Here is a 26,493-nt window from a genome sequence, read left to right on the forward strand (position 1 = left end):
TGCTTTTATGCCACTTGAATTCTCAAAGCTTGCCCCAAAGAACCCTGGGAATTGTAGTTTGTGCAGGGCTCCAAATGGCCAAGTCTTCTGCCTGCCTCACATGACTGTGTTCTCCAGAATCCTCTTGGGGAAAGCCCTGAAGGTTAAACCCGTTTTTTAAGTGTATTGTGTAGACACGCTCTGACATAATCCTCAGAATCTTTAGCCCCCTCAGAAGGTCCAAGCAGTGCTCACACAGAACAGAATTTGGCCCCAAGCCTTCCAAAATAAAAAGCATGACTAAAATAATCTTATTTTTCTTGAGTCTTGCTCCAAGGCTTTGATCTGAGCCAGAATGGTGTCATGTGTGCTGTCAAAATAAAGCTAGTATGAACATCTGCTAAGGTCTGACGTGTGTGTGTGTGTGTGTGTGTGTGTGTGTGAGAGAGAGAGAGAGAGAGAGAGAGAGAGAGAGAGAGAGAGAGAGAGTGTGGTCTTGGGAAAGGGATGCTGGGTGAGTAAAGCAGGAAGGAAGCTAGTAATAGATTGGCTCCTCATCAGTTGCCGTCTCAGTCAATGGAAATATTGACAAGAAGGTGGGGAAGGAACTGAGCTGCAGGCAAAAACAACACTGGATTACCAAATCTGAAAACAATGAGGTTTAGGTAATGAGGAGGGGAAAGGGCAGAGGTGGCTGGATTTGGCCCACTCTTCAGTTTGAATTTAATGGGTAAGCACCTGAGATTATATGGTGGGTGTGTATGTAATAATAGTTATTATTATTATTATTATTCCGCCCATCTGACTGGGTTGCCCTAGCTGCTCTGGGCAGCTTCCAGCAAATTATAAAACAAATTAGGCAAAGGGAGAACATTTGTAGCCTGCCATTTTTATATACATGCCTTCTCCTGGTTTTATTTAACTTACAGGCCCTCTATTTTAAAAATGGTACCCGAATTAACGATGGCAGGAGTAATTATCAGCACTCCTGTGCTCCCGTCCCAAAGGCCTGAGTCTCCTGTCAGAAAAGTCTCTCGGAAAGAGGCGGCGTGGGATCGCGGGGGACGATTAGCGTGCCCTGCCTCCTGCCAGTTCTTCCATTACCGATCCCCCTGAGGCCACATAAAAGATTTAAAAACAAAACACTCCAGACGTTTCCTTATCAAATAAATAAATAAAAGCGGCATTTCTGGCTGCAGCCACTCCCTTTGATGGGGGTGGAACGTGAAGGGCAGAGAAAACCTAGCCAAGGGGGGAGAGAAGTCATGGGGGGGGGCTCCTTATTAGAGGCTATGAAGGATTGGGGGGAGGAGAATGACTGGGGACTGCAATGGGGATGAGAGAGGAGAAACTGATTTTCCAGTGTAACTATGGCCAAAATGTGTGTGTGTGGATGCTGGTTCCATCTCTGGCTCCTAGAAGTGCTACCTGCCTAAATGGAAGATCATGCCTCACTGACAGATGACGTCACTCCCAAACAGAAAGGCACCATGACAAAATAACCCTCAGTAAACACTGGAGTTACCTGAGCAATGAACAATATGCAAAGGTGTGGTTATTTATTGTTCAATTAAAGCAATGGTTATTGGTTTTATTGAAAAATTGATACCGTGAGCTATTAGAAACACAGGAAACTTGCCTTCTCCTAGGTCAGACAATTCTTCCTTCCAGCATCAAATTCCCTGTCTTTACCATCAGCACCAGCTGCTACCTTATCCTATAAACTGGAAATGCCAGGGATTGAACCTGCAATGTTTTGTCAAGCAAAGCAGTGAGTTCTATGAGCCCAGGTCCCCTTCCTCTAATAAGGCCATCCTTGCTACCCCAAGTATCTGGGAATTTGTTTGTTAAGGGTACTGGGAATTCTAGTTCAGTGACAAACTATAGCTCCCAGGATTGTTTGGAGGAAGCCATGACTGTTAAAGTGGTATAAGAGTGCTTTAAATGTATGGCGTGGGGAATAAAGCATGTTTGGAAGCATGGTTTTTTTCCTGCTGGAACTCGTGGATCTAAAACATGCGGTAATAATGCCAGATTTAGATTGGTTGAAACCCTGGTGCTGTCCTAAGGGGGAGGATTATGCAGGCTGCAGGAAAAAAGAAGTATTTGTAGTTCAGAGATGCACCACTCTGCTTAAAGGAATCAGAATGTGATGTTTGTGCAACAAGCACTAAATCCCCTTTTGCGGTCATTTTATACCTCCTCCTGTATCTTCAGGACACGGGTGGCGCTGTGGGTTAAACCACAGAGCCTAGGGCTTGCTGATCAGAAGGTCGGTGGTTCGAATCCCTGCGACGGGGTGAGCTCCTGTTTCTTGGTCCCTGCTCCTGCAGTTCGAAAGCACATCAAAGTACAAGTAGATAAATAGGTACTGCTCCGGCGGGAAGGTAAATGTCGTTTCCGTGCACTGCTCTGGTTCGCGCCAGAAGCGGCTTCATCATGCTGGCCACATGACCCAGAAGCTGTCTGTGGGCAAACGCTGGCTCCCTCAGCCAGTAAAGCGAGATGAGTGCGCAATCCTAGAGATGTTCGCAAGTGGACCTAACGGTCAGGGTCCCTTTACCTGTATCTTCATAACAGCTGTGTAAGATAGTTAATGCTGAGAATTGGTGACTGGTCCAAGGCAGAAATTGAGTGAAAGCACTGTTAAGTTTGTGCACGTGTTCAGACTTTCTTTTTGCTTCTCAAGGTTGGCAGAATGTTTTAGTTTGTGGCTTGCAGAGAGTTGTCAACCTACATATGTTTGGGATTTTTTAAAAACAAGTCCACATAAGAAATGTGTTAGTTTTTAAGATACCTCAAGACTTTTTGCGGTACGTGCTTTATTTCACGAATTCCTTTGAGGGGGGAGGGACTATCTTGGGAACTACACCAGGAACCCCAACCACCTTACTTCAGTCTTGACATTGGGCTTCCAATTAAGTTAGATCATGTTTTGGTGACCGTGGGTTATTAAAAAACATGGGGAAAGGTGGGTCCCTGAGGGACCCCCCACAGCATAAATTACATGGTTCTCAGCTGTGGTCCCTGAGTGCTACTCTCTTGTAAGAGTCCTGCAGAAAGGAGTGGAACCACTGCAGTATCTCAAACCTCCCCACTCCAAGTCCTTTCAGAAGGATACCATGGTATTGAAAGTCACTGAGAGATCAAGGAAAATGGACAGAGTTGAGCTTCCTCGTCCCTTTCCCAATAAAGGTCTTCAGTGAGGGAGACTATTTCAGTAAATATACCCAGCCCTAAGGCCAAACCGAAATGGGTCTGTAGATAATCCACTTCATCCAGGCAGGTATATCTGCAGTTGACTGGCTACAATCCTCTCCACCACCATGTCCAGAAAGGAGATATTGGCAACTAGGCACTAGTTATCTAACACTTCCAGGTTCGGCGTGGGCCTCTTTAGGAGGAGTATGGAAAATGTTGTCTCTGAATTTTAGAAATCAGTATTGCTGAAAATATTGGCACATTCTGCATAAAATAATGCCTAGCTTATGAAGCCTGAGATATGATAGGAAAGGGATGCATGGAAAAGTTGGCCAGATGCAGTGAATTAGTTCTGGTCTTTGAGGAGAGTGCTCTGAAACACTGCCCTAATTCTCAGTACATTGAGTCTCACAGAATCCCAGTTGCTTCATTTGTCTTCATTGTGAATATTTCTCACACTCTCCTTTAAGGGTCAAATTTGCACATTATTTTTTGACATTGTAAGTGCTCACATATCAATTCTACTTCATGTTTTCTCATGGACAGACAGTTTGTGTAAGATATAATCCTGTTGAGAAAAAACTTTAAGACAAGCAAGGTGTCTATGTACTTAGAACAGGTGTTGGCCCTTCAGATGTTGCTGAACTTCAACTCCCATCAGCCCCAACAAGCATGGCCAGTCATCAGGAATGACAGGAGCTGTCGTTCACAAGCACCTGGAGGGCCAAAGGTTCCTCACACCTTATCTAGAACATTGTATCCCACCATTCCTCCATCATAGTTTTCAAGGTTTCGCAGGTGGTCTCGCATTCGGGATCTGACTAGAACCAGATCTTCATAGCATCACATGCCTTCACACCATTTCTTGTTGTTTTGCTTTTGCCCCCTCATCCAAATGCTTCACCATAAGAAATGATGTGGTACTTTGTTGTGTAAAAATAATGCAAAAAAGTTACTGTCGCCCAAGGCCATCACTGTAAAAATGTGTTGATTAATTAGGCCTTAGTAAGATAAACCTGATTAGGTGAAGTTCACCTGTTCATTTATCTTTAAAGCTGGCAGCAAAGCACCAAGTGATTAACAGATGCTCAGCTAACATGACATGAATGTTTTATAGAAACAGAACCGTCTTCTCGCCCCTTGCAATGAAATTTTTTCACCTGCTCTGTGCACAGGTTACCTGTAGCTTGTTTTCACAATGCATTGATTAGCAGTTGGAAAGTTTTTAGGTTCAGAATTAGTTTTCTGGTTTTCTACTTTTCTTATCTTACTATGCCCTTTTTAAATGTGGTGCTTTTGGGGGGGGGGTTATTGGGTTGTTTTTTTATTTTGATTATATATTTTGTAGTTTTATATTGTGGTTTTATTCTGTGAACCGTCCTGAAACCCCCAGGGATAGGGCAGTGTGGGAAAATGATTGCTTGTACATGAGAGCATGAGCAAAGTTCTTATTGTTGCAGGGTGATTTCATAGCTAGAAGCATCCTTGGAGCATGAACAGCGCGTGAACAGCTCGTGCTGTCCTATATGATTGGCTAACGTAGCATGGCCTGATGCTAGTGCGAAGGTCCTTATCTTCTGGCTTAGAACAAATTGCTTGCTTGTATTTTGTATCTTTCTGATTTCACACAATAAAAGCTGTGCTGCATTAGCCCTATGAGGAGCCATATTTCGGAACCTATCATGGTGTGAGACTGATTTTTCTTTGGATGCCGAGCTGCAACTCGACAATTGGTGCCCCGTGTGACTGCCTTCGGACTTCACGTTGTTTTTCATTATTCAGCACTCACCAACACGTCGTTCATCCACGTAGTGGATCCCTGGTGAGTGCTCCCGTGTGATTTCTTTCGGATTTCATGCTGTTAAACAACGTTCAGCCTCACCTCGCCTGGCAAGGGCTGCAGACGCGTCGTTCATCCACGTAGTGGATCCCTGGTGAGAGCTCCCGTGTGAATGTGATTCTGGACTACGTTACGGACCTATCAGCACTTACTTCCGCCCGGACAGGGCAAAAAGGCGCCTCCCTCATCCTTCTAAGGATCCCTCCGGTAAGTGCTCCCTGCTCTTTTTGCAACTCTTGCAATCATGGGAAAGTCTCTCTCTGCACCACAGAAAAAAATTTTTAAAGACCTTAAATTCCTTTTGGCCAGTAACAACCTTGCTGTTCGGAAAGCTGACCTTAAGTCCCTTATAAAAGCCCTGGACACTCACTGCCCCTGGTTCCCCCAGGACGGAAATTGGGAGTTAGACGATTGGAAAAAAATTGGACACTTCTTTCAAAATCATCCTCAGATTGATGTCAAGGTTTTGCATGCCTGGAGTAACGTCTACAAAGCTATGTCGTGCTTAACTCCTTCAAACATTCTTCTGGCTGCTGCCACAACTTCTTCGCCCGCCCTCCCCGCTCCTGCTTTGCCTGCCTCAAACCTACCTCCTAAACCGCCAGACATTTTCCCTTCGGCTCCTCCTGTCACTCCCCTGCATTCTTCAAATTCTGCAGCACCCCCAGCTCTTCTACCTCCTCCGCCCAAGGCATTTGGCACCGCTCCTACAATTCCTCTTCAAAGATCTCTCTGTGCCACCGCTCCGTTGCTGCCTTTTGATTCTGATACTCCAAATCTCTTTCCTGTGATTGCTCCTGCACCCTCAGCCCCCGTCATGCTGAGCCAAACCGATGTTCTCGATGGGCTGACGGGAGGAGGAAATTTTCTTCCTATTGCCCAACAGTTGGTCCTTGATCCTATGTATTGGGCAGCCACCACAGCCTCAGCTCACGAGGCTTTGGCCTCTGTCCCTGATGACATGACTGAGCGCAATGGCCGATTGGGGAGCGTCAGACAGGGCCCTGCAAAGCTCTATGGACAATTTGTTGATCGGTTGTATAATACCTTCAAGTGGCAAGTTCAGGACCTGGCAGCACAAGAACCGATTGTACGCCAGCTTGTGTTTGATACTGCAAATGAGCACTGTACGCAAGAGCTGCGCCTTCTAATGGCAACATCAAATATAGCCATTGCTGATATGCTTAAAGCCTGCCAGTCAGTGGGCACTGCTAGCCACAGCCTGCTAGCCACGGCCTTGTCCTCCGCCGTGTCCCAAATTCCTGCAAAGGCTACAACCTGTTGGATTGACAGTGGCTAATGAAAGAATCCAGCGGACTTTACGCATTACGTACCTGGGACACAAGCTGACACCATCTGCAGCCATTCCAGTTACACCTCAACTACAGTTTCCTGATCATCTTAAACTGGTGGATTTACAACAAATTCTTGGACAGCTGAATTGGATAAAGAGTTATTTGGACCTGCCCACCTCCACTTTGTCTCCACTATTTTCTGCCCTTAAAGGACATAAGGATCCAGCGGACAAGATCACAATCACCTTTGCAATGGAAGAGGCTCTTCCACAGCTGTTCCAGTGTTTCCTGGCACGCTGAAAGGCCATCTTCACCCCTACTGCATTGGCCCCCCTTTTCCCTGGGAAGCCACTTCAACCACCAAACATCATTACAGTTTTGCTGCCTCCTAATAGCAACCATCCCATCTGTGTCATCACGTTTCGTTGGGCTTGGACTTTTGACTCAGCAGTACAAGGAGCAATACATCAGACTTATTTACAGCAAATGGGCTCCTGTATCTGCAGAAATGGTTGTGTGACTTCTTCTGGATTGTGGTTTTTACATGCCAATAATTGAGCCACGAAATATCACGCAGGTTGCTCAGAAACAGCCATTGGACTAATTTACCATTCTCATCCTTATTGACATCACTTGGATTTTACCCCCCAGAGATTTTTTTTTCTCCTCCCTCAGGAGTCCTGCCCTATGATGTGTTCCCCTGAGCATGTACAGAGGGCTGTCTTGGCACTATTGTGGACTCTTGGCAAGGGAGGGGGTGAGGGAATTTCAGTGTGTTCCAGTTTGTTTCATTTTTGTGCTTTGGCATGGTTCCCGGACAGAAAGTTGCAATATGGTTCTTTAGCAAGGCCTGCGACAATGGGCTCTGTTCTCGACCTTGTTGCAATCTTTTTGGTTACAGCAAGTGGAATATGCTTGAAGCGAAAAAAATATGCTTGGCTAGTGCCTTTTAGCTGCTGAGAAAAATGATTTTAAAAAAGCTATTAACAAAGAAATATCAGAAATAAGAAATGTAGTTCTTCAACATCATTATGCTTTAGATGTGATCCTTGCTTCTAAAGGTGGAATTTGTGCCTTAATTCATTCTCATTGCTGTATGTATATAACTGATCAATCGACCAATATCTCTGCTACTATTGATTATATGGAACAAATGATAGCCCATAATCCTTTGAATCCACCTGAAGGTTTTGATCCATGGGATTGCTTATTTTCTTGGTTGCTGTCAGGGGTTCAGGAGCAGAGACGCAGAGAAGGGAGGAAACAGAGAGCGAGGGGGAGGAATATGAAGGAGGGATGAGTGGGGATGACGACCCGAGATCCCCGAGCCTGTCCAGTGAGTCCGGGGATTCCCAGAAGGGAGCGCCAGCGGTCAGAGCAAGGGGGGAGAGCAGGGGGAAACCCCAGGAAGAAGGACCCAGAGACGTTAAGGAGAGGCGCAGGAGATGGAGCAAGGCTAGGGTATTAAGCTGGTGTGCTAGAGGCGGAAACTCAGACGGATCTTCGCCGGCCTGACATAGAAGACGTAGGGCTGCACATTGCAGTTTGGAAATGGAACCTGTATAACGTGAACGCTGGTAGCGTGGTCCTATGTGAGCTGGGACTGGGTAGCAGCCCTGACAGTTGCCTAATGGATTATGGTTAAGAAAAATATTATTGATTGTAATTGCATGTATTGCTGGCTTCATTATGGTGTGTTGTTGCATTCAATGCATACCCTCTTTGATTTCCCAATGCACTGCATGGTGGTACCGACCACGGCCCACCACAGGGGTTACAAGAGGAGTTTATGTTGCAAAGTGTAGACGCTTAGGCAATGAAGTGTACGATTTGGAATGATGGTCCCTCTTTTCCTCTAATAATATAAACAAGAAAAGGGGACATGTGGGAAAATGATTGCTTGTACATGAGAGCATGAGCAAAGTTCTTATTGTTGCAGGGTGATTTCATAGCTAGAAGCATCCTTGGAGCATGAACAGCGCGTGAACAGCTCGTGCTGTCCTATATGATTGGCTAACGTAGCATGGCCTGATGCTAGTGCGAAGGTCCTTATCTTCTGGCTTAGAACAAATTGCTTGGCTTGTATTTTGTATCTTTCTGATTTCACACAATAAAAGCTGTGCTGCATTAGCCCTATGAGGAGCCATATTTCGGAACCTATCATGGTGTGAGACTGATTTTTCTTTGGATGCCGAGCTGCAACTCGACAGGGCAGTATATAAATTCTAATAATAATAATAATAATAGTTAATGTTGTCAAACACCACATGAACATCCTTGCCTGGATAGTTATAAATATAAGTATAAAGAAAGGTGACAGCAAATGCCTTTGTGTAAACAATCCTGCAGTTTGTTTTTGATTGTTGATGAAACCAGTGAATGGCCTTAACAAAGAAACCATCTGAGGTTCCTGTCCACAACCACTTCGGTGACGTTAATCGTCTTTAAAATGTCTACAATAGCTGGAAGTCGTACAATATCCTGGACCCTGGAATCTTTGGATGACAAATCTAAATGGAAGACCATGCAAGGCTAAAAATAGCTTTGAGTTGAGGGAATAAAAGCAGTGAATTTATGTTTTCTTTTGTTGCACTTGGCAGGAACCACCAAAGAACAGTTGATTGTTGCAAACTTAGCTGCAGGAAAGACTCCCATCATTCAGAGATTGGCAAGTCTAAGAGCCAGGCATGAGTTTTTAGCACCAAAAACGCACAGCCATTATTCAGCAAGGATCTCAACTTTCCTTAAAGTACTGCAGCAATTTCCCAAATGTTATGGATAATCAGATAACTTTCTCAAAGGTAGTACTTGTGCTGCAAAAAAAACCCCCCAAAACCAAAAAATGCACAACCGTAAGCACGCTTAGTACATTCTTTCTAGGAAAATACAGGTTGTCTCTCTGCAAGAATATCAGTTGCCAACATGACAACAAGGTGGTCCTACAATCTGCATCAGTCAATAGATTTTGGGGTACAATTAGTGGTCAGTAAATTGTCAACTTTTGTTTATTGTCTTACCACTAGAACATGGGGAGAGCACAAGTTAGCTTTTCAACTAAATACTTTGGGCTACCTTGGACTACTTTTGCCCTGGATTATATAAGGTTCTGCAGATTTCTCCCATTTCAATTCATATAATTTCTGAGGATTGGCTGTGCCTAGTACCCCAAACTCCTTGTCTTCTGTTTTTCGGTAGATAATTTTTGTAACTCACTCCAAAACCGGTTCATGTGCAGTTTGCTCTTCCTAGTTTGCTAAGGTCTGAAGGTGGAACTTGGCCTTCAGTCCACAATTTCCTCCTTTCCCAGAAATAATGCAGAGATTGAAAACCATGCAGTTCTAATTTGTTGATGCTAAGGATGTGACAATTTACCCACAGTCCCATCAACAATCTTTTTACTTAAGAGAAAGCAAAATGACATGCTTTCTTCTACATCGAGGCTGGAGGGGGAAGAATCTTTTTCCTCCTACATGGTGCTTTTCTGAGATATTTGCTTCCTCCATCTTCCCACCTACTTTCATGTGCTTGCCCCCCTCTCGAGGAATGACTGTCCCTTCAGCCTGGGCTCCTTTGGGAGGAAGGTCAAGCTATAAATTTAATAAACAAACAAGCCTCAGTCTGTCCTAAACCACAACCACTACCACATGCCTGCCTGCCTGCCTTCTTACTTTCAACCAGTTTATGGGGTTCTAATGCCTATCTGCTTCCTCCTCCTAAAATCTCAGTGTTGCCCTTTAAGAACTCAGCAGGGAGGAGGATGGTGAAAAAACTAAAAATAGTTGGCCCTGCCTGTCATTGGCTGTGGCTCCACCTACTGTTGGTCTTCCTACCTTCCACCCTACCCGTCCCAAACGGAACCAGCCACCACTGGCTGTGTGTGCTACTCAGCTTCTCCTGCACTCCATCAGCTAGCCTGCTTCTCACCTGGACTCACCCTATGGAGAGTGGGTATAGATTATAAGAGCTTTTGGGAGAACCACACTCCTCCTTGTGATTGGGTACAATTTCCAAGATCATGTGCGCACACAGCTCTTTCTCTTTGCCCTGTGTCACTGTAACCTTATGTCATATCATTCCCATCTCTCTCAATTTTTGACTATTGAAAGGTTTTTCATAGACCTGCAGCCTGGTTAAATATACTAATATTGTGAAAGGCAAAAAGACCTGGATCTCTTTATTACTTACTCATGCTGCTTGGCAGCAGCCACAAAAATGCAAACCTCTCCAGTTCTTGTAATGTCTTAAGACCAAATGAATGCCGTTTCCTAGGCTTTGGGAGTTTTGTGGGGATAACCATTCATCCTCAGAAGATTACCATATTTGTCCGTGTATAAGATGATATTTTTTCATTAGAAGTAATAGGTAAAAAATTCAGGTCATCTTATACACCGATAGCAGACAGGCGATTGTTGGCAGCAGCCAGCAGGAGATTGGCAGCGGTGATTGGGTGTGTGATTGGTTGCTGCGGCAAGGCCTTTGGGCAGGCTATTTATGACAGCGGCGAGGCGTGTGTGCATTTGTCTGGGGTTGCGTTGAGAGTGCAGGTGGGCTTTTGGCGGCGAGCATGCAGATGAGTGGTGGCCATGGCGATGTGTGCTATTTTGATTGGCGGGCAGGCTGTAGAGCATGGGTAGGCAAACTAAGGCCCGCGGGCCGGATCAGGCCCAATTGCCTTCTGGATCTGGCCCGTGGACAGTCTGGGAATCGTCAGGTGGATCGCCAGCGCGCACGTTCTTTCCCTCTCCCTCACACGGAGGTGGTGGCAGCAGTGCCTCCTCCCTCCCTCCCTCCTCCGAGCTTCTCCTCACCCTGCATAGAAGAGAAAGGGGGCTGGGCTTTGATGGTGCCAGCAGCAGCAGCGCTCAAGCGGCCGCCATTTTAAGCAGCCCCTCTCCGGAGCCTTTTCACACGCCGCTCATCGTCCCTCTGCCACCGCCAGCCCCTGCCGCTCGCAAGATACAGGTGAGCAGCCACTGGGGCTTGTGGTGCTCTTGCATCTTTCCCCCCCCAAAAAAAATATAGTCCGGCCCCCCACAAGGTCTGAGGGACAGTGGACTGACCCCCTGCTGAAAAAGTTTGCTGACCCCTGCTGTAGAGCGATTGGCGGCAGTGACCCTCCCCTCAAAAAAGCTCAACAACTCTTGGCAATTTCCTCCCAAAAGAAGCTCAATAATCTTGGGCAATTCCCCCCACCCTTTTTGTTGCAGTTCCAAAAAATAGGTGTCATCTTATACATTGGGGCGTGTTATACACGAACAAATACAGTATATTCTAGAAAAAAGCTTTCTTACAAATATTTCATATCTGGTTTTTCATTATCAAATGAATGGTGGCATGGAATCTTTGAACTGCTCTTTAAGTTTCTCCTGGCTAAATACCTTTGGATGAGATTTTCAAAAAGAAATTAGCAAGACTTACAACAGCCAGTAGGATATGCACTATGTGTTGTCAAGTTCAGCTCCTTCTTTCCATATAGAACAATTAACCACACACACACACAAAAACGCTTAGTGCAAGTTTTGTGTCAGTTTTCCTGTGAGTCTAATTTCTGCATAACCCTGACCTAACTGACTAATGTCTGCAGCTGGCAAGTCCTGCACTCTTTTGGCCTCCTGTGACATGCTGGCATATGAGCAATTCCACCAGCAAGAGGTAATTAAAGTCTTCTAGTACATACAGCATTAGCACAGCTTTCACTATAAGGTTTGGCTGTTAAAATAGATAGCACCTTCTTGTGGAAACTCTGTGTCCAATGTGCGTCTCAGAAACAGACTAACACAGCCATTATCTACAATGCAAGATTGGTTTAATTATTTAAAAACCTTAATTTCCCTCTGATAACCATATCTGTTTTGCGTTCCTGCAGATGTCAGTGTGGTATAAAAAATACATCTTGAAATGAAAGGCTTTCAATTAGTAAAAGGCAAGGTGTCAGTACCTTTCTCTGGATACTGAGGTATGGAAACATGTGGTATGAATCTGGACCATTGCACTCAATAGCAGCAAGGAACATCTGATCTATAAGGTGATCAAGTAGAAGGGGAAACTGGGCTCCTCTGCCACAAGAGTGTGCAGAAGAGGAAATGCCTGCAGACACAGCTTGTTTCATCCCTGCATGATAAAGTGCACTTGGCAGAATTCAACCTTCTGCCCAGTTACTAGAGGTACAGGGACTTTGTTGGTCTTTGCATCCAGTCAAGAAGATTGCATCAAATAAAGCAGTTACTCAGGCCAAGAGTAACATGGATATAGGAAAGGAAGATAGAAGCATTTCTGGTTGCAGACTGTATCATATTCAGGCAAAGTGAATTAACCATAAGCTGCGCACTTTACAGCTCACCCTCCAAGTTCCTCCCTCCTTCCCTGTTTTCTTTTATACCCTGCTTGCAGGCAGGTACAATTTATTATACAGAACAAAGTGGGGAGGCATGTTGTTAGCAAACCTCACAGCTTGGATGAAGTTGACTTAAGTAATCACTTATGGTTTCTGGAGGTATAAGGCTTTATTCATGCAGACATGTACAGGATGAGTGGAGATTAAAAAGAGAGAAATAGCAGACATTTGTCTCAAGTTGGAAAATAACAATAAACAAAATGGTTCAGCATTTAATAGTGGAGGTAACTTAAACACAGAGGCTCTAAGCAAGAGCTGGCTAGATCACTACAAACTCAAGAGAAGGAAATATATTTGCTTTTCTCTAACAGATCCCCACAAAATCCAGCGGGAAAACTACTGTTTTTCCTCAAGAAGTGCCAAATTTCATTTGTGCCTGACATGTTTTGGAAATTTTTATTTCTTGATGAGCTTTTCTCAATGCTGACATCTTCGCATATGGGATTATTGGTTCTTAAGCACACAGTATGGAGAAATGTTGTCACTAGAAGCCTCTGCCAGCTGCAGATATTTCTGTGAAAGGGTAATCTGGCCACAGTGATCTATGCTGGATCACTACATTTGTGTTATATGTGGGGTTCCCCTTGAAGATCTCCACAATGACTTGGAAGCTTCAGTTGGTACAGAATATGACTAGCAGGATTTGGAATGATGCAGCCAGGTTTGTGTAGATTCTGCCACTCTCAAAAGAAGTTACAGGATCCGAAGAGGAGTTGGATTGCCCATTGAAAGCAGGGGAAAACAATAATGAAAATGAATGAAATAATGATGAAGAATGGATGTGATAGTAGCTTAATAAGTAATAGAATCAAGTTGTTCGTTACATAAATGAATGGAATAGCTGGACGGGGGTGGGGAGTAGTTTTTACATCTGAAAAGCTATTGGAGCTACTGTGACTCGATTTGTAAGGCTTTGGTCTATTGATGGGAATATTAAACTGGGCTGAGTAATTGAAGCATAGATGGAGCCTTAAGGGGTAGAGAGAAAAGGACTGAAGCTGTTTTAAACCTAAATTAGGGGGGAGAAAATGTATGGTGAAGAAGAGGGCCTTTTCCTGCTCCCCCTCCCCCTCCAGTATCTAAAGAGCAGGTCCCTTTACAACCAGCAAAGTGAAGCAGTTGACATAGCAAGTGAATAGTGGAGCAGCTGGGTCTCCCTAGGAACACCTTTTTCAGAGTAGCAAAGTAGCTAGAAACATCACCAGCCTCTTAGGGGACACGGCAAGATGATCAGGAAACAGCAGGTCACTTTTCATGTGCTGCCGTTTGAAACGAGACAGCTTTTCTTCTAACGCCAGCTGCACTTTCTCTGCACGAAGCCACCTATCTTTTGAAGATGCTGGCACACATGACAAATCCTGTTCTTGCCAGCCAAGTCTTGCAGCTGGGATAACCAAAAGCCCAAACTTTGCTAACTGGAAGGGCACAGATTTAGAAGCAGGGCAAAAGAATAATCTAATCTACTCTGATTAATGAGGCACCAATAATGGGCCACAACCCATCTTTGTCCATTCCTGTTGTCTTCAGAAACATGGCGAGCATATTAGGGAACATTCAGAAGATATCTTCAGCAGATGGTACAGGAAGGCATTTACCAAGGCCCCATTGATTTAAGGGGGTCCACCCTAAAGTGAGAGCATGAGCCACAGTCTCCTTGCTGCCACCTGGAATGGGGAAAAGTTGGGTTGAAGGCAGTGGATGCCCACATCATGTTCTTCCTGGCTGCATGCAAAAATGTGTGTCTAGTAAGGGTGAGTCTACTACGAAGCTAATGGAGCTTAAGCTTCAGGGCCCCAGAAGCGACTTTAGTGCACATTGCTTAAAGTCTTTTGGTCTAGTAGACCTGATTCGCACAATTCAAAATGATTGTTTTGTTGTTGTATAGATTTCAACAATCCCAATGTTTGAGAGTCAGTAGCAAAGACAATGTAAAGGTATGGTGATCTGCCATGGAACAACCCCACTGAAGAAGAAAACAGTGAGTACCCAGACCTCGTTTCTGGTTGTGAAGGGAGCCCCATAACAGTTCAAGCTTCAGGGCCCCCAGAATGTAGGTCTGCCGCTGGTGTACAGCCCTGACCACAAGGTAGCTTTCAGTGTCAAAAATACTGTGAAGTGATGTGGCATTTGCCCATTCTTTGAGGATACGTTTGTATTGGGGGAGAGAAAGGGTTAATAGGTTGACCAATAAGAAAGCCCGGGAGCGGAGCCTACCTGATTTTGAGGCTCAGCCCAGAGGTTTTGACAGTTTGGTTGGTTCTTTTGAGGGGGGGGGGGAGATAGAGGAGTCAGAGTGAGTTAGAGACACGGACAATACTGAGAGGGAATAGAGTGACAGTTTCAAATATATTTTAAAACTTGTTTGTGTTTGAAATAAACTTTAATCTTCATTGGTTTTTTTATATTAAATATTTATTAAAGTTTCACAAATTATATAAACAAACACAACAATACAAACAAACACACATACGAGAAAAAACAAGTATAATTTCAAATCCTTATTTTCTTAAAGCTTACTTCCCCGACCTCCTCATACCTTCCCTTTCTGCATTCCAATTTCAAATATTCAGTTCAGCAAATCCTCACCCTTGATTTTATGTAATTATTGACCTTTCTTTTCTTTTAACTTAATCTTTACAGCTGTAATCCACTTAATTTCTAAAATCGCATCATTCTAACGCTCATTAATTTTACAATGTTTCTTAAGATAGTTCTTAAATTTCTTCCAATCTTCTTCCGCCGTCTCTTTTCCCTGGTCTCGGATTCTGCCGGTCATTTCTGCCAATCCCATATAGTCTATCACCTTCATCTGCCATTCTTCCAAGGTGGGTAGATCTTGTGTCTTCCAATACTTTGCGATGAGTATTCTTGCTGTTGTTGTAGCATACATAAAGAATGTTCTGTCTAAACTTTAATCTTCATTGTTAGCCTTACCTCACTGAGACTCAACACTTCACCGGGGAACCCTGGGTTTTTTCCACAAAATTGGTGGCAGCGGAAGAATAAAGTACCGTAGTGGTGTACAGGTCAATAGTCCATGAAACAATCGGGGGTTCTGTACAAACGCCACAAGTGGGTCTAAGCGTTCAAATTTAGGAATGCTAGATTTATCATGCACAACGTTCAGTAACTCTCACAGTTTTGGTTTGGTCATACTTTCTCCTTTCCTCCTTCACATGTGACAGCTTATGGATCAATACATGCCATTGCTCTCAAATACATAGAAATATCGATTCTGCACCACTGTGGTCTTCTACTTTGCTTCATACTGATGAACAGAATTGAATGTCGTGTCACAGTAAATGAAATCCACTCTTGATCACTGTTCAATTTTATTTATTTTTACTCTGCTGTCTTATCTATACAAGCATTCCCTACCAGCTTCTCAACCTGCCTTTACATGTTTTAGACTGCAATCCTTTACCCATTTATGTGGGATCAAACATCACTGAACTCAGTTGGACTTCTGCCTGAGCAAGGATTGTGCTGTCAGTTTCCCCCGCAATTACCGTACTATTTTGAACTCTCATCTTATTTTTAAGCAAGGGGGTGTCTGTTGCTAACTTGTCCACGATTCACTTCAGGCTGTTACATTTAAAAAATGCATCTGGGTGGGTGGCTTAATGTTGCAGGCAAGAGGAAACTCCTGGAAAGGAAGTGGCGATCTCTTCTGTGCTTGAGGCTGCTGGTGCATAGTAGCATTTACAGGAAATTGTTTCTGTCCACCCTGCCTGGTGAACTTGGTGGGCAAGCAGAGGCCTTACCTGTCTCTGCTTGCTTGAGTGAGCCTTTGTTCCTCCAAAGGGATGTCTTTCTGGCACACGTGATCCTTTTTCAGGTGCTTATCTATACTATAATGCACTAGAAGGTTGGGGTAACAGTTGTGTATGAAATGAAGTCTCCAACACAGATTACCCAAACTACCCTAGTGTCACAGATTGGGCAGGGTAGGCAGAAAACTCTCCGACAGAAAAGAGGCAGAACCGAACCTAGCTTCCTTGAGTCACAATCATGGAACCTGTAATACCTGCCTACTCCCTTCTACAGGCCTCCCTTATGTACATTGAGCTGGGACTATAGCTTATTCCTTCATCCCCACAGCCTTCTCCTCCCTTCTGAGTGTGTGAGTGTGCTGTCTTTTGGTCTCCTTTTTTGATTCCTTCACAGCACCAACCATTGCTGAGCAGTGGAGCTACTGCAGCCTCTCCAGGGCACCTTCTCCTCCCATCTGTACATTCACCCCTGGTGTCAGCACTTGCTGATTCTGGGAGAGACATGGAGCTTCACTAAACTGAGAGCTACATTAATCTCAGCCATACTGGGCCAGCACTTTGCTTGTAGCAATATGCTCATTTTGCATGTTGTAAAAGTGTTTTTTACACACACACACACACACACACACACACACAATCATGGGTTATTTATTTCTATCTCTAAGAAGATGGTGGAGTCGGTCAGAAATGTTTAAGATGCATTGATTCCATTCAGTCAAGATGGTCTGGCTATGTTTATCTCGCCATAAAAGTTAGAAGTAATTCCATGGAATGCGTTGACAGCATGAAGTGTGAAACTCTACTCGTGACAGAGCTCGGTGTTAAGACTTGTCTGACTCTATGATTCTATGATTCTATAGGAGTGCTCTGATGGTGTTTCCTGCTTGGCAGGGGGTTGGACTCGATGGCCCTTGTGGTCTATTCCAACTCTATCATTCTATGATTCTATGACTCTGCACTTAAGATGGGTCACACACCACCAATGATGTCGCCAAAGCAGGGAAAGTCCGGTTGTTACGCCGCACCCACATAGCAAGCAGATACGCCAGCAAAGACAGCTATGACCCGATGTTTATTCTTAATTATTTGGAAAAGTGCTCAGAAATGTTTGGATGGGAATGAGCACCTTCATGATTTTGCAGTGAAGCAATCTCTCAAAGGGCTCATTACTGGACAGGAGTGCAAGTTATTCCATAAGGTATGGTTTATATTGTGGCTGTGCATGTCAGCAGCCCTACGGGAGGCAAGTAAATAAAAGGACAAAGGAACCCATCATGAACTTACTTTGAGCTATATTTCCAGCTGAAAATGGAAAGCATTCAAAAGCATCCTTTAATAAATATCAGTTACATTTCAGATCCTGTTAGAGCACTTCAGTCTGTAGCCTTGAAACCTGAAGCAAGAATGAGGTTAATGCTTTGTGTTCAGACAGTTGCCCTAGAAATGGATAAATATTTCACATTAACTTGCATTCTTCTGCCAATTTTTTGTCAGAGGGACCAGGGTTCAGAGATGTAGCATTTGTGAATTACCAGGAGTGAATGTTCTCTTGCTTTGACCTTTGGAAATGGCTCCAGTGTGATTGGCTGGCTATCCTTACCCTTTCCCCAGAGGTCAGCAAGGTTGTAAATATAAGAGCTATGGAACAGCCAGATAATCAAATTGAGACTCTTCCACTGCAATGTAGGGTTGTCGCAAGAAAGTGAAATTTTTTCCTCAGCAGAGGCTGCCTTTCAAGAGCACTCTGGCAGTCGCTGTAATTGTCTACTCCAACGATGTGTGCAATTGCACCACATAAGGAGACGTGTGTGTGCATTTCTAAAATTTAGTACCTCAAAATACAGTGCCATTTCCTATTTGAAGTGTTGGGTGCTGGAAGCAGGAGAGGAAAAAACAGCCTTTCAGAAAAGATGAACGAAGAAGTTCCAACTCACTCATAATGCTTGTTGCGCCATCAAAGAACAACATGAGTGGTGGTGTTTTTCACAAAAATGTAGCTGCCTGGCCAAAGCAAAGTACTATAAGACAGTGGTGTATCCTTATAGTTTGCAGTTTGTTCTGTTTGTCTTATGAAGCGTATCTCTCTAGAAATGGACGGGGGAACCTGCAGCTCTCCAGTTGCTGTTGGACTCCAACTCCCATCATTCCCAGGTAGCACAGCCAATAGAGATGTAATCCAAAACCATGTGGAAAGCCACTGATTCCCTGTCACCACTTCAGAGTCTCTGTAGTCTGACCCTTGGGGATAAATGGAAGGATGAAGATTGAGAAAGAAGGAGTATGGAGACTGGAAAGTAGACAATGTAACACCAATTTTTAAAAAGGAATCTGGGGAGAATCCAGGAAATAACAGACTTGTTAGTGTAATGTCTGTCCCTGGAAAACTGGTGGAAAGTATCGTTAAAGCATATAGGAGAACAAGCCATACTGAAGCAGAATCAGCATGGCTTCTGCAAGGGAAAGTCCTTTCTTGCAAATCTATTAGTTATTTGGAGTGTCTACAGGCATATGGATAGAAGTGATTAGGGATATGGAGTCCAGCAACATTTTGTAGGCCATAGGTTCCCCAGCCGTGCTTTAGGGGAAGCTTATTTGATAGAGCACATGCTTTCAAGTCAGAAAGTCTCAGGTTCAAATCTAGGCATATCTAAGTAGGGGTGGCAAACCCGGGACATGCACTGCCTATCAGTGTAGACAGTAGAGAGCAAATGGACCAGGGGTTTTACTCTGTGTAAAGCAGGCTTCCTAGCACTGAGAAACCCCAACTCACCTTGTAGTCTGCTATCCCCTTAACTTATCCTTAACCCACCAGTGGATTCCTGTAACAGAAGAATCCCATAAGTTCATAGCTTTTATCATTCCAGAAATGTTATTCCCATGCAAAAAATTGATTTGGCTTCCGCAGCATCTGCATTCCATAATGTAAGGTGTCCAACATCTGGGGAAAGCGGGTGCATTAAAATTTTCCAAAATTACATTCTGGTGTGAAGCAAGGATGAACCTGAGCATGGCACAATTTAATAAGGCGTCCCATAAGAGTTTCAGTAACGTGGGCGCTATCAACGAGACAGAGTGTCAGTTTTAGACAGACACGGTGCAATTTGTAAAGCATTCTCAGGCGGGCATGCTGCCAAAATAAGACCTAGCAAAAGCCATTTGTGAAGCACAAAGATCAACTTCGATCCTTCTTGGGGCTGAGCAAGTCCTGCTCAGAGCTAGTGCAGGAGTTTGCCATTGACAGCCCCTTTGTGTTGCCTCCTAAAGAGATACGTGAAATTTGAGGGGGATGCAGAGTGCCAAGAGTTTTTAAGGAGATCCAGTGTTCCATTTCCACCAAACAGACTGTAAGCCCTTTTCACCTTAAGAAGCAAGCAGTTGTCGCTGAAGATGCATCTGAGTGTGTCAATTCAGCTTGGGGGGGGGGTTTACCATTAGCATTCCAACCCCTTCCTGACTCAGGAGAATCTTGTTCAGGCATCTATAAAAAGAAGTTTTGGCATATTTCTGGGCAGTCAGGCATTTTGTTATTTATTTGCATACACCAGTCATCCCTTCCCTCCTCCGTACATGAGGAGCTGGTCAAGCCAGCCTAAGGATTGCTAAATGGGCTGCAAAATGTGTGGACTTTGAGACCCTGATTCTTCCTGGAGCTCAGAATGTGACTTCAGGTAGTTTATCTTGCCATTTATACCCAGGGCGTGCTCAAAGTATTTTGCCGCTTGAGGCAGAGGACAGCTCCTCTAACCCTACAGTTCCTCTTACAGAAGCCAACCAAAGTCTTACTTTAACACTGGTGATGGGACATTGTCCTCCATCACACCTGAGGATAGCAAGAAGACTTAGGCCATGTGGCACATACAGCTCTTTCCTCCCAACCTCACCACTGCCACCCAGGAACAGCCACCTAAGACAGCTGCCTCACTTTGCCTAATGGCAGGGATGGCCTTGCTTGTACCTCACTCTTGAGGATGAAGTTGCATCTGGTGATGATGGAGAAGCTGTCACTGAACAGGTTGCTGCAGGGATTTATGGGTAATCTAGGTTTCCCACGGGCAACCACTGTGAGAACAGGATGCTAGACTAGATGGGCTGTTAGCCTGATCCAACACGCTCATCATATATTCTTAGAGAACTGTAACATTTTATTGTCTTTGGTGCCTTGTTTTGTTTTTGTGCACTTATTGTGCCTGGGGGGGTCTCAAAAGCTGGAAGGAGTCTAGGACTTTCTGGACCTCCGAGAGGGCCACATAGCACCAAAATAAAGCAAAGTTTTGTCTCGGAGCCTCCTTGCCCACGGCAAGCTACAAAACAGGCAGCTCTCCGTCCCTAGCTGTGCGGGAGAACCCGTGTTCCTTGCACAAGAAAACCACTTAGAAGCTTGAACCCACAGCTTGGGAAGTGCTTTTTCTGCTTTTAAAAGGAGGGCAAGCAATAGGATTGTTTCTCTGTTAAGATAACTGTACTTCAACCGGCATGATAGCAGGGGCATAATTAATGTTTACTTATAATCAGCATCTTTCTGTGCCAGCAATCATGGCAGGCTGAAATGAAGCAGGAGAGAGGAGAAGCCCTGCTGCTTTCAGCTGTCTGGAGCAATAATTACACAGTGCCACAGCACCTCTGGGAGTCTGGCCCCATTTATCCTCCCCGCCTCTCCTCATTGGTTGCCTGCCACGAGGCAATCCTGAGAGCAGCCAATCCATGCCGCCGTTTTCATACAAAAGGTGGAGAGAAATGTGGGGGGGAGGAAGAAAGGCTCCTCTTGCTCTTGTCTACAGGAAAAGGCTTGGGCCAGTGCCTTATAAGCGAGGTTAAAATAGAGCACCAATCAGAGAGGTAACAGCGTAACCAGGCTCCTTAATCTTGCATAAATACCAGGGAGATGCGAGCGAAGGAGAGGAGGGAGGAATAAATGTCTCCTGTAGGGTTTTCTCCAGAGAATAATTATTAGCTAGGCACTGAGCAGATTGAACCGGGAATGAGGCTGCTTAGCATTCATGCCCTGGCAGCTCAGGCACAGAGTCACCAGCTCATTTGAATGCAAAGGTGGGCCTCCCCCTCCCCTCCTCCTCCTCCGCCTGCAGTGAAAACGGCACCATCCTTATTCTCTCCCCCTGGACAGTGATGGATAAAATCAATAGCCTTCTAATCTGCAGCCTAGGTGCAGTTTCATATGCATTGTAGCTGAGCGGCGATTTCCAAAGCACAGCAACATCCTGTTCGTTCTTGAGTGTTATCGGTGGCGGTGAGAGAGAGGTAGTGGTTGTCTTTTCAGAAATGGCAAGAATTGCTTCCTTAGGGGCAATTGTGGTTTCCTCCTGTCCTCCTTCAGCAGTTAACCTAATTTGCCATCCTTAGTCATCCTACTCCCACGCTGGGCTCTCCAGGGTTGCAAGAAGACACCCTGCTTCTTCGTCACCAGCGGTAGCAAAGGCTCTTCAAGGAATCAGCACCAAGATGGATCTTTCAGCACCTTTGGGGAAAGAAGAATGGTTTAAACGGGGTCAGTGGGATGGAGAAATTCCTAGGCACCATGGCATACATTTTTTGGTCATGAGCCTTCTACAGCTCAGTGGTTGACCTACATTTGGGGGGCCCTGAAGCTTGAACTGCTATGGGCCCCCCTTTGTGACCAGCAATGAGGTCTGAGTAACCACACTTCATTGGGTTGTTCCATGACAGATCATCACAATTTATTTATTTTTAAATTAACTACTACATCTGAGATTTTGAAAAGGAAAAAAAAATGCTGTACTGGATTATTTCACATGTCAAAGTCACTGGTATGAATAAAAATTTCCTGTGCCTTATAGTTTTCAAGTTATTGGGGGGGGGCTAAAATTAGGGAAATGTTATATACATGCATGATGCATCATAGAATGGTTTGAATTGTGTGACCCAAGTCTGGTCTTGACCGCCCAAAAATTAAGCAATGTGGACTAAAGTCACTTCTGGGGCCCCTCCAGGATTAGGGGCCGTGAAGCATAAGCTTCATTAGTTTCATAGTACCAAGGCAAATCCCAGGTTCCAATTCTGTGCTGCCCTGAATGATGCTACAGAAAATCAGCAAAAGTTCTTCCTGGCGTGACTTCAGAGAATGCTTCTTCACATAGCTCATGGTTAAACTGGATTTCATTCCCCCAAATGATGATGATGATGATGATGCCCAGCTTGGATGGCTTTGAAAGAGGATTAGACAAATTCATAGAGGATAAGGCTCTCAGTGGCTTCTAGTCACAACGGCTATATTTTACCTCCATGGTCAGAGGCAACGTGGCCCTGAATTCCAGTTGTGGGGAACCACAAGTGGATAGAGTGCTCTTGTGCACGGGTCCTGCTGGTGGACGTCCCATAGGCATGTGGCTGGACACTGTGAGAACAGGATGGGGGACTAGATGGGTCACTGGCCTGATCCAGCAAGCTTTTATTACCTTCTGGTGCTCTTACTTTTAAGATGTCTTAACCTCCTTGTGTCGGCAGGTCTTTTCAGTTGGATGGAGTTTATGTGATTGGCCAGTTGTGACATTTATATTTTTGATATATTTACTGTGATTTTATATTTGCTCGGGCATTATCTACATGAGTTAGCAGTATATAACTACTATTAAAAATAAATGTGCAACACACTGAACCAAACCCCTAAACAATTGTTTCAGAGGCCCTGAGGGATCCCCACTATGACTTCAAGGAAACTGCACTGCCAAATCCCCCCACCGGGTTTCCCCTGAGACTCTCTACTCAGTTGTTGCAGCAAATTTCAAAAAGCCCATGAAAAATGGCCCTGTCTCCATAGTCGAAGTCATCAAGAATCTCAGGTTTCCGAGGCATTAAAGGGGAATAATTATGCTGCGAATAACAGCTTAGCAAAGGTTTTGCAGCCTTTGGGGGAAGCAAAAGGCTTGAGCTGGGATGAAGACTCCTTCCCTTATGAGAAAAATGCAGTTCCCTAGAATAGATCATCCTGGTTCCACACCAGCAATAAGCATATGATAGAGGGGGGAAATGTGTTAACTGAGCATTCCACATTTATTTTACACAGAAAAAAGGTACCTTCCTCCAAGAGTCTTCTGCTGGTTCCCTCACTGCAAGAAGAGAAGTTACAGGGAACTAGGCAGAGGGCCTTCTCAGTAGTGGCACCCTCCCTTTGGAACACCCTCCCTTCAGATGTCAAGGAGATAAAGAACTATTCAACTTATAGAAGACATCTGAAGGCAGCCCTGTATTGGGAAGCTTTTAATGTTTGATGCTTCATTGTGTTTTATATAGTCTATAAGCTGCCCAAAGTGGCTGGGGAAACCCAGCCAGATGGGCGGGGTATAAATATGAAATTATTATTACTAGTAGTAGTAGTAGTAAGAAATGTTCTGTATGTTGTAGTACAGTACCATTTACCGCAGTAGAAGGAAAGAGCAAATATTCAAAGTTCTTTTAATATATGGGCACCCCCATTAATGGAGAGTATCACACACTTGCAAACAACAGTGTTCAGCTTGTGCGTGTTTTCAGTTAAACAAGAAAATATCTCTGCTGCCATCCCTTTCCCCCTGCAGACAAGGTTTGGAAATACAGATTTAGGAGATACAGTGGATTGCAGCTCTGGGACTTTTCTCAGAGCAAGAGCAATCACATAATCTGCAGGAGTACCAGGGTACTTGAAGGAATCTCCTTGCCTTGACAAGTGAATGAGGTGATAAGGAGGCTTTCAAGTTTCTTTGAGACATATTAGCAGAGCCATAAAGCAGGGATGTCGGGACGCGGGTGGCGCTGTGGGTTAAAGCCTCAGCGCCTAGGGCTTGCCGATCGAAAGGTCGGCGGTTCGAATCCCCGCGGCGGGGTGCGCTCCCGCTGCTCGGTCCCAGCGCCTGCCAACCTAGCAGTTCGAAAGCACCCCCGGGTGCAACTAGATAAATAGGTACCGCTTACCAGCGGGAAGGTAAACGGCGTTCCGTGTGCTGCGCTGGCTCGCCAGATGCAGCTTTGTCACGCTGGCCACGTGACCCGGAAGTGTCTCCGGACAGCGCTGGCCCCCGGCCTATAGATGTGAGATGGGCGCACAAACCCCAGAGTCTGTCAAGACTGGCCCGTTCGGGCAGGGGTACCTTTACCTTTACCTTTAAAGCAGGGATGGGGACTCTCTGAGCCTCGAGATGTTTCTGAACTACAGTTCCCATCCATGGCCATGCTTGAGGCTGGTGGGAGTTGTATTTCAGCAACATCTGGAGGGCCAGATGGCCTCCACACCTGCCAGCAAGCAAGGAGGAAAATAATTAAGCAGAGACAGGATACTTTCCCCCCTTTTATTTCATGGAGGTCTAACTTCATGTTAGCAGTTTACATGGTGATGCTTATGTGCAAGATTGTTTTCATTTCTAATTAAAAGTTGAAAGGTTTCATTTCAGCTGGCTAAGATCTTTTGTAAAAGCTCAGTGTGTTTTACAAGTAGAACCTTTGCAGTTAGAAGTAAGTACCACTGAGTTCAAAGGAGCTCAGTCCCGGAAAACCATGCATAGGATTGCAGTCATGCTGAATCTAAGAAACTAGGTAGTGTGCTATGTTCTGTTGCTCTTTGAAGTTTCTGTGTGTAATGGATCAACACAGCTGCCTGAATTTTTGGGCTTGCTAAGGGGGCTGTCGTAATGAACTCCACCACAGACTGCCCTAGAGGAGTAGAAAGAAAACACTGGGACTAAACAGCCCTGCAAAATCAGGCAGGCACAATAAGGGAGGAGCTGGTCCCATGTGAAGTGAGATGCTGTCAAATCACGTTTGTCAGTAGTGGAAATTCTGAATCACAGAAGAGTCTTGAATTTTAATAGCCAGAGGACATCACATCTCCTTACTTTGTTGAGGTTTTTAAAACTGCTTGGGAACAACTGGCTTTAATGAAAAACAAAGTTAGTAGGTACCAGATGTTTTCTGTGCCTTAAAAAGGAATGCAGCTGTCTGCTCAAAAGCAAAATTCCTAGCAGTAGAGAAGCTTCTGCAGAAGCAGTTAAAAGTAAAGTAAAGGACCCTGACAGTTAAGTCCAGTCGCAGATGACTCTGGGGGTGCGGCGCTCATCTCGCTTTACTGGCCGAGGGAGCCGACGTTGGTCTGCAGACAGTTTTTCCGGGTCATGTAGCCAGCATGACTAAGCCGCTTTTGGTGAAACCAGAGCGGTGCACCAAAACACCGTTTACCTTCCCACCAGAGCGGTACCTATTTATCTACTTGCACTGGTGTGCTTTCGAACTGCTAGGTTGGCAGGAGCTGGGACCGAGCAACAGGAGCTCGCCCCATTGCAGGGATTCGAACCACTGGCCTTTTGATCGGCAAGCCCAAGAGCCTCAGTGGTTTAGACCACAGCACCACCCGCGTCCCGCAGCAGCAGTTAGTACATCAGAAATGCAGTTAAAAGTTAGGATTCTGTCAAAACAGAACTTACCCTTTTTCCTTGTTCCTTACAACCAGCCAAGGTGAGTCTCTGCCTGTCATTGACTCTGGCCCCATCTGCTGTTGGTCTCCTTGCATTCTGTCCTGGTAGTCTCAATGGGCACCAGCCCTCACTCTTGTGTAGTGAGACCTGGAACAATGTACTGGGCGAACTGGGAGCCAACTAAGCTCTATGCACAAACGCATGTGCAGAACCCAGATACTGAGAGAGACAGAGATAGGAGAAGCAACTTGCGAAGGCAGAATCTTGAGTGAAGAACAGTGTATAGTTATAAGGAGCAAGCCTATGCACAAGAAGCGGGAGGAAAACACAGTGGCATAAGTTAAGCAGGGCTGCCGCTGCTGCACTAGCTAAGCCTGCCAGAGGGAAAGCAAGCCTTTAAAATAGTGTTTCACTCCAGGCTGCCAGCCAGCATGACCAAGCTGAGTGGACTTGGGATCCAGCTTAAATCCTCCTCCCTTTCTTACTGGTTGCTCTTTCCCTGGAAAAACAGCTGATCTTTACCACCGAATCAGAGCAAACATCAGTCCACGGAAAACCATGTAAAAAGCATGATTTGGAACAAGAAAATGGCAGG

The 26,493-nt window shown here is 44.9% G+C and overlaps 1 long non-coding RNA gene across 3 annotated transcripts in view; it reads left to right on the forward strand.

Annotated features, from left to right (window-relative positions):
• Window positions 1-397: 397 nt before the first annotated feature.
• The window catches only part of LOC309515721, a 37,945-nt gene continuing 11,849 nt past the window's right edge, over window positions 398-26,493 (forward strand). For 2 of the 3 annotated variants that reach the window (XR_014212626.1, XR_014212627.1), the window contains exons 1-2: window positions 495-709; window positions 14,595-14,687. This is a non-coding gene — a long non-coding RNA (uncharacterized lncRNA). The other variant, XR_014212625.1, reaches the window with a different exon arrangement.

Source organism: Podarcis vaucheri (genome assembly GCF_965113315.1).
Source record: "Podarcis vaucheri genome assembly, chromosome: 12".
NCBI lineage: Eukaryota > Metazoa > Chordata > Lepidosauria > Squamata > Lacertidae > Podarcis > Podarcis vaucheri.